Source organism: Mytilus trossulus, unplaced genomic scaffold, assembly GCF_036588685.1.
Source record: "Mytilus trossulus isolate FHL-02 unplaced genomic scaffold, PNRI_Mtr1.1.1.hap1 h1tg000373l__unscaffolded, whole genome shotgun sequence".
Taxonomy (NCBI): domain Eukaryota; kingdom Metazoa; phylum Mollusca; class Bivalvia; order Mytilida; family Mytilidae; genus Mytilus; species Mytilus trossulus.
In genome coordinates, this window is record NW_026963340.1 from 3,892,652 (window position 1) to 3,904,013 (window position 11,362).

The window sequence follows — 11,362 nt, forward strand, 5'->3', positions numbered from 1 at the left end:
TCGGTTATATTATAAGGTTATGTTCTCCCTTTTTATTTACATACTCTAGTTAGAGTGATAAAATTGTCTAAAATTTATACTAAACTGTTGTTGGTTTGGTTAAATTGGACTCGCATTGAAAGTTTTCGTTTTTTATTCCAGAGTTATTAACTCTCAACATTCTTTGAAGAAGCGCATTACGGGGGTACATTTTAAAGTGACATATTTGACCAAATGTGTTCCGCGGGAAAAAAACCAGCCCTGACGTGTCCATATGATGTTATTTTGTTTTAATAACTATCGTCTTTTCATTTCCCTTGTAATTCATTCAGTTGAATTCAAAACAAATATTTATTTAAAAATTCGAGGATAATAAAAAAATGAATCACAAAATAGACCGAGTGCACATTCAAAAATTCAAGTGGTTTGGGATGTAATGCAGGTCTTGCAATTTGCCAGTACAGTGACACGTGTGATGCAATGATTTTATAATGAGGAAAAAGAGAACTGAATTTTAAACCAATTGAATGGTTAATGTTGGCATTATTAATATATATATATAATCAAGTTCTGTCTATCGACGAAGAATATAGCTGTTGTTTGTTAATTTTTAGTATGTCTTCTCGATTCTTTATATTCATGATGAAATTAAAGAATTAATTTTCTCTTTTGCATCTTATCCGTTGCATTCCAACATAGTTAATTATGTAGGCAAAATCACTAATTTTCAATCTCTTACCGTGAATAAATGATGTAATACAAAAAAAAAACACATCGTTAAAAATCAATTTTGTAATTTAGCATTTCAATTTTTCTAAGTAAAGCCATATCAGTTATTAAAAATTATTGGTACCGTTCAAATCTGTTAATCCCTTGTAAAATTTATTAACTTATTATTAAATATTCATTCAAATTATCAGTATCACTCATGATGATATCAAAACCTTAAACAATGATATGTATTAAAACAACCCAGGAATTTCTCGTCTGACGAGTCATGACATCAACATGATCAAAGTCATGTCTAATAACCAAAAACATAGTTGGTAAAAATTATCATATTTATTTAATAATGCACGTTTCAATTGGACTTTCTTTCGTTGTAGTTGTTTTCGTCATCTCTCTCATTTTGATAGTTAATATTTTCTCGTCTAACTCATTGTTTAATCCATTATTTTTATGAAGCGTGTGTTGTTACTACGCTGAATCAGTACTTTTGGTGTAATTAATTTGACGTGTGATATATGTACTTTCGTCATTTTGCTTTTTAGATAGAGCGTTGTTTGTCCTTTTACAGCTTGCGTTTTTGTAGCAAGATACATTTATTGATTAATGATCTGAAAAATCAAGGTTGAAATATAACTTAAAAAGCTATGTATTGATCACTCTTAACCAAATGAATTTGTATCAAAAGGCAATGTCATCAGTGTCTGAATTGCATCACGTACACAAGAATTAAACTTTATCGTCATCAAGTTCTACCCGACGCACGAAAAAAGTGCGTGTAATGAAACTGATGATTAGAAACATTAATTTTCTTGTGTGCACATCATTTCAAAATGAGATAGAAAGAGAAGTAAGATACCAAAGGAATAGAAACTAATATGTTGAAAACGATCTAGCAATTTTATGGGGAAAAAACTACAGAACAATCAAAAGACTTCAAAACAAAACAGAGATAATCCAAGACTGAGCAACACAAACCACCAAAAATCACAAAAACCCTGAGATAATCACCGGTGCCACGGCAAAAAACATATTCAGATCGACATGTGGCACCAAACATGTTGCTAATGTAAACACATACTAAAATGAATATAAATGTATTTCATATGTCTTTGAAACTTTATGTTTTCTAAAATCAGTTCACTTTGTTTTTATTCTAACCATGCAATTGTAAAACGGATGCTAGATAGCTGTTAAACGTAAAAAAAGTTGACAATTTGATATATATCCGTGCCGTTAGTATGGACAAATATTTCGAAATCATGTCTCTGTAATAGTTTCGAAGGTGGCATAAAATTTTCTTAGATATGTTTCTTACATAATATGTTTGTTTTTATAGTGATTAATATCATACAATTTTGACTGATGTACCCCTATTTTAGACATCTTACATAAAATTTATGTTTGTTTTGTTCGCTCATCGTTGTCAGTATAATGAAGTGTGAACATAGTTATCAAAGGTACCAGGATTATAATTTAGTACGCCAGACGCTCGTTTCGTCTACATCAGTGACGCTCATATCAAAGTATTTATTTAGCCAAACAATTACAAATTTGGACAGCATTGAGGATCCAAAATTCCAAAACGTTGTGCCAAATACGGCTAAAGTAATCTATGCTTGAGATAAGAAAATCCTTAGTTTTACGAAAAATTCAAAGTATTGTAAACAGGAAATTTATAATGAAAAAAAAATGACCACATTATTGATATTCATGTCAACACCGAAATGTTGACTACTGGGCTGGTGATACCCTCGGGGACGAAACGTCCACCAGCAGTGGCATCGACCCAGTGGTGTAAATATTAATCAAATGTACAAGGATTATAATTTAGTACGCCAGACGTGCGTTTCGTCTACATAAGACTCATCAGTGACTTTCATATCAAAATATTTATTAAGCCAAACAATAGCAAAGTTGAAGAGCATTGAGGATCCAAAATTTCAAAACGTTTTACATAATACGGCTAAGTTAATCTGTTTTCCAGGTTTAGCTAGCTATAAAATTACAAAAGCAAATGCATGTTATACGTAAGGATTATGACAGCTGTTATCCATTTGTTTGATGTGTCTGAGCTTTTAATTCTGTCATTTGATTTGTACATCCGTTTAAAATTTTCCTCGAAGTGCACTTGTTTTGTGATTTTACATTTTTGATAATTATATAACTTTTTCAAAGATGCGATATAAGTGGCATCTGTTCAGAAAAAGGAAAGAAGTATATTGGATTTAAAAAACAGAAGGATGCTTATCATTAAAAATCCGCATAAAAAACTCGATATCAATTTCTTATATTAACATTTCTTAAAAATGTATCTTGCAGCAATGACATGTTTTTGACTGGCGAAATATCTTTTTACAGCATATCTGATTTTCCATCCAATATTCCAATATTCAAAACTCAAATCCGAGAAAAAGTGGTTTTAATGTAAATCAGAAATTCAGTGAAAAAAAACAAGTCTTAATTTTAATGTTCGCATAAGGTAAAGTTTAAAAGTAATATTTAAATATAGATAAAACGAAAACTATAACAAAATTAAAAACAAATTCTGAACAAAATTTCACACATAAAATTTTAAAAATGTGATTAAAACATTACTTGGTAATAAAAAAATGTGTTTAGAAGAACTTGATTTAGAAATCGCAATAATCAGATTGCGCCAATTTAAACCAGCAGATCACATACAATGAGACGACTGGGCTACAAACTAACAGCGTTAGACATGAAAATACATGTAAGGCGGTAAAAGAAAGATTGAAGTGGATCAAGCCAAACACTTTCATTATATCCATCAACAAGACAAAGAAATCTAAAGAGACCAGAGATTTAAACACATTATTGGAAAGAACTGTCAAAATAATGTTTTGACCTGACAATGTCCTCTGATCTGCTGTTTTTTGTCATCTATAATCCGCATCCCCCTTTATTCATACTGGTATGCTAATACCGGTAATAAGTCATTATGACAAGCTTAAGCATGCCATAGCATATCTTGTCATCTTCGTTCATACAATACATTGGATATATCTAATCTTCTGAACGAATATTTGTATTTTATATTTCGACCCTGATAACGTACAAATGTTAATAAACATGTGAATTTGTAGTAAATTTGCATTTGTCCATTAGATTTGAACGTCTGTATATCATAACCAGAGGGGGTAAATCTTCATGTGATAATTTAATATTTTGTCATGCTGTTAATGTTGGAAGAAGATTTATTATTTGACACTTGGTCTGATAAATGTGTTTATTTGTGTATTAAGATCTAAAACAATTCAAATCGTTTTTATGATAATATTTGTTTATTTCAGAGGGTTACCGGAGATTCAGGCCTTGCTAACAAATATGCAAGCTTTATTTGAGTTATTTTACAACTTATTTCATCGATAAACTATAAAATAAGCAAAAGATATGAGAAAATTTAGATTTACGATGGAAATAAAATTAATTAAAAAGATTTCTGACATTGATATTCACCAATGCCCTGTTAAAAACCTCCCTAAAAGACAGTATAATGAATTTCATCTTTATTCATCATGATATAAGTGACAACTTGCACTAAGACTTCAATTGTTTACTACCATTTAAAAAACAAATGTTTATCCTTAAAAAGGAAAGGATAAGCTGCATCATACCATACCAATAGATAAATCCGATTAAATTAATTTTGGTTGTAGAGTTTTGTTTAGTTACAGGCGCGTTCTTATGACAACTTAAAATATATCTTTAACAATCAAGATAGTTAATTCAACTTTTGTTTAACAAAAAGAGTTCGGTCTGCATCACATCGTGGCTTGAATTTAGTAACAGTCATTACATTGAACAAATATTCATTTTATTATATAAACTTTAAGACATTTAGTACCAGCTGCTCTTAATGAGGCTTTTTGAAAATATGTTATTCGTTCATACATGTTTAATATAACAATAACGCTACAAATAGTTCTGCACCAGAATCCCGTTACGAAAATAATTGTCTCTTCGTTTATTCTCAAGGCAAACGAACTTGAAATTCTTGAAGATTGCTAAAATTGTACAAATGGCCAAGTATAAATATGTTAGAAACAAGATTTATTTAATTTGTAAAGTTGCAGTTAATCATAAATTGGGTTAATTTATCGATTTATCGATAATTGATGTAAACAAGCTGCTTTATGTGTAGTTGTACTCTAAAATTTGTTAAATGTAAAAAACAATAGTTCTTAATTTATATCTATGACCTGTTCATTCTTGATTTATGGCATTTTCGTATATTTCAGGTATACCATAATTGCTTTTGTATTATTCAATAAATGTTTTAGTTATTCCATAATATAACACTCATTGAGAGCCTAGTTATTTGCCGGTTCCGTCTGGTCATGTGTGTATTTAACAGAAATTCACTTATTTTATTTATGCAATTCCAAAGGTCTTTTTACTGTGTTACCTAAATCTGATGCTTTATTATAATATATCGGTAAACTACTGCTGATTTAATTTGAATCCATGTTAAAAAGAAGGTAAAAAAATATCAGAAGACTATTGAAACTAATAATTCGATAACTAAACTCACGACGACATGGCTTAAATGAAGAACAAAAAGGCAAACATTAGTACAAATACTTCAATAGAAGCTAGTGGAATAGCTTTGTGCACCAGGAGAACATTTGCGACTTATTGTTTAAATTGTAATGACTTTGAAAAGGGACAATAAAAAACATAAATCGGTGCAGTCAGACATGATTGGGAAAATGGCATACAACAGTTCACTCACAAAATCTTAAAAACATAGATAAAAAACAAAGAACAGTAAAAAAGATAATTATCTAATCTAATAGTGGAAACCGTCAAATTGATAATACCAAGTACAGATATAGTGTCAAATCATATTCAGAAATGTTAAGAACAAAAATGAAGACGGGATTGAAACTAAAGTATCTATTTATCAAATTATTGCCGTCTTTCATCTAGATTCATATAAACTCATCATAGATGCCAGGACTTAATTTTTTATATACGCCAGACGCGCGTTTTGTCTACAAAAGACTCATCAGTGACGCTCGAATAAAAATATTAAAAAAGCCAAATAAAGTACGAAGTTGAAGAGCATTGAGGACCAAAAATTCCTAACAGTTTGCCAAATCCAGCTAAGGTAATCTATGCCTGAGGTAGAAAAGTCTTAGTATTTTAAAAATTCTAAATTTTGAAAACATATAATTTATTAATATAACCATATCAATGACAATTCATGTCAGCACAAAAAGTGCTGATGACTGGGCTGGTGATACCCTCGGGGAAATAAATCCACCAGCAGTGGCATCGACCCAGTGGTAGTAAATGAACTCATCATAGATACCAGGACTAAATTGTGTATATACGCGAGACGCGCGTTTCGTCTACAAAAGACTCATCAGTGACGCTCGAATCCAAAAATATTAAAAAAGCCAAATAAAGTACGAAGTTGAAGAGCATTGAGGACTAAAATTCCGAAACATTTTGCCAAATCCAGCTTAAAATAGAGCAATTCTGACTTAAATTTATTGGAAAAATTTCATAAAAAATCTCTTTTATTATAATGATTATGTGACTGGAGATACACAAAAGGGAAATAACATTTTATTCAGTCATTAAACCTGTCTTTTTTAATCTGATATAGAAACCAAAACATCGGTCAATTCATAAATTATTAAATATGAGATAACAAAATGAAATTTATATACAGACTTTTATATCTGCACGTCAAATAATCAGTAGTGCTTGGTCATATACATGATATAGGTATTGAAAGAGTGAAACAGTTATTTCTTCTTAATCGTCGACTGGTTATAAAACTCAGTATTAAAACAGAATTGTTCACCTTAATATAAACATAACATGTGTGTAATTATCGCTTTGAGCATAAACAAATATATTGAATTTTATGTCATTGCGATCCTACTCACGTGTTTGATATCGGGCCATATATGGTTATATGATAAATAACATTGAACTACTGGTTTGAATCTGTTATGAAACTTATTTACATCTTTAATATTGAGGATATAATGCTGAATTGCAAATATTTATGTTAAAATGACCTTACTATTTTTGTACAGAGACTTTATAAAGCTTCTACCTGAGTTCATGCTTGTTCTATTTTTATGATATAATTTAAAACAGAAGATGTGTTATGATTGCCAATGAAACAACTCTCCACAAGAGACCAAATGACACAGATTTAACAACTATAGGTCACTGTAGGGTTTTCAACAAACACGTTTTTAAATTTATTAAAAATTATGAAATGTCGAGATTCATCTAACATCTAATTAATTAACAAAATTTTAACGTTGGTCTATTTTATAACATAAATCAAGGCAAAAATAGTGTACACGTTTATATATATCGTAAAAAATAAGAGAGTGAAAAAGAAGGGTATCAAACAGTAATGGCTGGAATTGCATGAACACTGAAGTGAGTGACATAGGGTCATTGACAGCGTAAGCATTGTTTATCAGGTTTTCTTTCTGCATCGTTTGAATTCACACGGAGTAAAACATGAAATAAACGAGAATAAGACACAATCGAACAGCTGACATATGCAACGACTAAACTGGTTCTTAGTATCGAAAACCGCGAGAACAATTCGCTAATGAGGACAAATACGAACAAATCTCACTGGTCGACCAATATTGTTGGTGTCTTTAAACTTATGAAGGCTATATATTAGTCGTTCATTCTTACAACTTTGTTGAACCAATGTATGAGTACAACATATAAATAATTCAGAATTAATTATTATTCTATTATACACGAAAATATTTAGCATTACATGTGCTACTTTAATCTTTGTCTGGCAAATTTTTGTAACTGAAAATTAAACCAAATGCATCTTTTCAAAATTGCAAATCTACTTTGAAGGACATTTTTATTAAATTTAATCCCGATAAAAGGTCGTGTTTAAAATGTGTTGAATGAATTCTCTGTATTGTTCTTATCTATGATAATTTTAATCGTTAGAATGTTATTTTATATGTTTATCCCTTCCAGACTTCCTGTACAGTGCGATTTTTTTCAAAATGTATCTGGTTACTGTATTTGTTTTATTTTCCCTGTTAACGAAAAAGAATTTGTCAGTAAATAGTTTCCCATTTGATTTATTTGATCCTTTTAGATAGATTTGTATTAATTTAATTTAGTGTTAAATCATATTTTGATGTTAGCCAAGACTCCTTGTTGGTAGCCGTACTTTGACCTATAATGGTTTTCTTTTACAAAAGGTGACCTGCACGAAGAGTTGTATTTGGCACTCATATCGCACATCTTCTCATATATATTTAAACTTTATTGTATCAGGTGTGTAGTTATTGACAACCGTTACGTAGAGTTGATGAAGAGATTTTGTTCCTAGGAATTTTAAAAACAGATTATTTAAATCTGCATACATTTTTGTGACATGCAAGTTTCGTGGAATAAAATTTAAGATATTTCAAGTGGTGTTTTCTTACTGTATTCGATAAGTATTTTGTTTTTGAAGATTCCCATATGTAAGTAAACAATTGCACAGAAATGGCAAGTCATTGGTAGCTATTAATGCGCCATAGATAATGTGGGACCGATGATTAGCACGAACGTTCTAGTAGGACACGTAAAACATCTACAAGAGACAAAACTGATTTATTTGCGGGATATCTAAGTACACAGCACTACTTTATACCGTATTGGTTAATAAGGGAAAAAAAGCAGTGTGTCTGTACGGTGTGAAGTAGTAACCTTGACTTGATTATCACCAAATGGTTGCTGTAAATTAACACAAAGTCATTTGACCTTTGTTTATACAAACACGTGTGTGGAAAGGACATTCCCATAAAAGAAGATGTTCAGGTTTACGTCAATGAAATGTAGCTACTATATATACTGTTGGACTATTTAAACTGAATCAGTTATGAAACTTGTTTACATCTCAAGTATCAAGAAGATTGTTGAACACCGGATATATTAACGGGGATATTTTTACGAGTTGGTTAATCCTGGTACCTTTGATAACTAATGACTGTTATGGAATAACCGTTTCACAAATGATATCGGATATGTTCCTTACGTCGTAACAACACTCCTTTTCCCTTTCACGAATGGGACCTACCGAATTAGACTAATTACCGGATTTGTTATCACATAAGCAACCCGACGGGCGCCACATGTGGAGCAGAATCTACTTACCCTTTCAGAACACCTGAGATAACCCCTAGTTTTTGGTGGGGTTCGTGTTGTTTAATCTTTAGTTTTCTATGTAACGTCATGTGTACTATTGTTTGTCTGTTTGTCCTCTTCATTTTTAGCCATGGCGTTGTCAGAATATTTTCGATTTAAGAGTTTGACTGTCCCTCTGGTGTCTTTCGTCTTTCTTTCAGCTTTCTAATTGTGAACTTTCCATTTCTAAGTAGAAACATTCCAGCAGCACCTGTATACGGGGTGTATATCTCCCAATTGATACGATATTCCCGTGCTTGCATTTCCTATCATGATTGAGGGTTACTGCTCACAAGACAGCTATTAAACTAAGAGTTCCAAATGGTGAAGTTGAAATCATCCCTTCGTAAATTTTACGGACGCCATCACGAGTTGGTTGACCGTTATGGAATAACCGTTTCTCAAATGATATCGGATATGTTCCTTACGTCGTAACTACAATCCCCTTCCCTTTCATGAATTTGACCTACCGAATTAGACTATTTACCGGATTTGTAATCACATAAGCAACACGACGGGTGCCGCATGTGGAGCAGGATCTGCTTACCCTTCCGGAGCACCTGAGATCACCCCTAGTTTTTGGTGGGGTTCGTGTTGTTTATTCTTTAGTTTTCTATGTTGTGTCATGTGTAATATTGTTTTTCTGTTTGTCTTTTTCATTTTTAGCCATGGCGTTGTCAGTTTGTTTTAGATTTACGAGTTTGACTGTCCCTTTGGTATCTTTCGTACCTCTTTCCTTACGTCGTAACTACAATCCCCTTCCCATTCATGAATGAGACCTACCGAATTAGACTTTTTACCGGATTTGTAATCACATAAGCAACACGACGGGTGCCACATGTGGAGCAGGATCTGCTTACCCTTCCGGAGCACCTAAGATCACCCCTAGTTTATTGTGGGGTTCGTGTTGTTTATTCCTTAGTTTTCTATGTTATGTCATGTGTACTATTGTTTTTTGTCTTTTTCATTTTTAGCCATGGCGTTGTCAGTTTGTTTTAGATTTATGAGTTTGACTGTCCCTTTGGTATCTTTCGTTCCTCTTTTATGTAGGTTTTATATTTTTAAAAACCTTGCAAAACTATTTGATAATTTTAAACGCGATTCAATAGAATAATTTATTTTTTCACATAAACTATATTTAACCAAAACCCTAAAATTTATCAAAAGATACATATACTCTGAGTAATGAATAAAAATAATGTGCACAACTCAGTATAACAATAAGAAGAAGGCTTTGATTGCCAATGAAGAAATATTTATCAAATATCAATTTCAGATTATTTAATCAACTATCGATTTCAGATTATTTAATCAACTATCGATTACAGTCTAGCCTTTAACTATAGCCAAAAATCAAATCCAAATTATTGTTTATATAAGTGCAACGACATGAAAATATTTGAAACAATTCAAAAGAGAAAACCACCAGCTAGATTTTCATACAAACCACATATGACGTATATGACAATCAGCATCTTACGACAACTATTTTATAACAGGCTCCTGCTTTGGACAGTATATAACTAGACATTGCTATGTTAACTATGTTTGCGAGTATTGAAGTTGCCCTTCACATTTCGGGGCATTTTAAATCTTTTTATGTGGTATATGTTTTGCTAATCGTTTAACGCAGTAAGGTAACCTATAGTTACTATGCATATTGGTGTGTATACAAATGAAGATGTGGTATGATTGCCAATGAGACAACTGTCGACAGGAGACCAAAATGACACAGACATTAACAGCTATAGGTCACCGTACGGCCTTCAACACAGATCAAAGCCCATACCGCATGCGTATTAGTGTATGTTGGTTAGTTCTACATCGCATGGACTAGAAATATTAGGGGTGGATATCTCACGAAACATTTTCAACAATACTGCGATTTTCGCCTTTCTCAAATCTGAAATTTCTGGCTTTTGTTAGTCTTTAACTGTTTTTTTTCTATTATGATTCACACATACAAGTTATATATTTCGTAGCTAGTGTGACGTAATTTTTTCGCTGAACTAGAATACATTTATGTTAAGGATCTAGTTGAAGGAATACATTTCCGTATTCATTTATAGTTACTAAACAATTTATGCATATATTTCCTTTATTTAAAAAAAAAACGTCTGCTAAAAAAGAGTTAGTTATTTTCATAATAACATGAGTTTCTTTCGTAGTAAAACGATGTAATATTTTGTATTTCATTTAAAACCATCCATCTTTTTATATGGATCATCACACACTTTTCGTGATTTATCCATTTTGTAAAGTGAGCTAAAGGAAAACAAAACACACTCTTTTTCAACCTTAAGAATATTCATTCTGCTTTTTTCAGATATTGACAAACAAACAATCACGGGGATGGATATAAGGTGACCTGAATATATCATTTTCTCATGACTGGCTTAATGTATCCCATTGGACGTCTAGTAGCCCAGTTGCCGTTTCTAGCCAC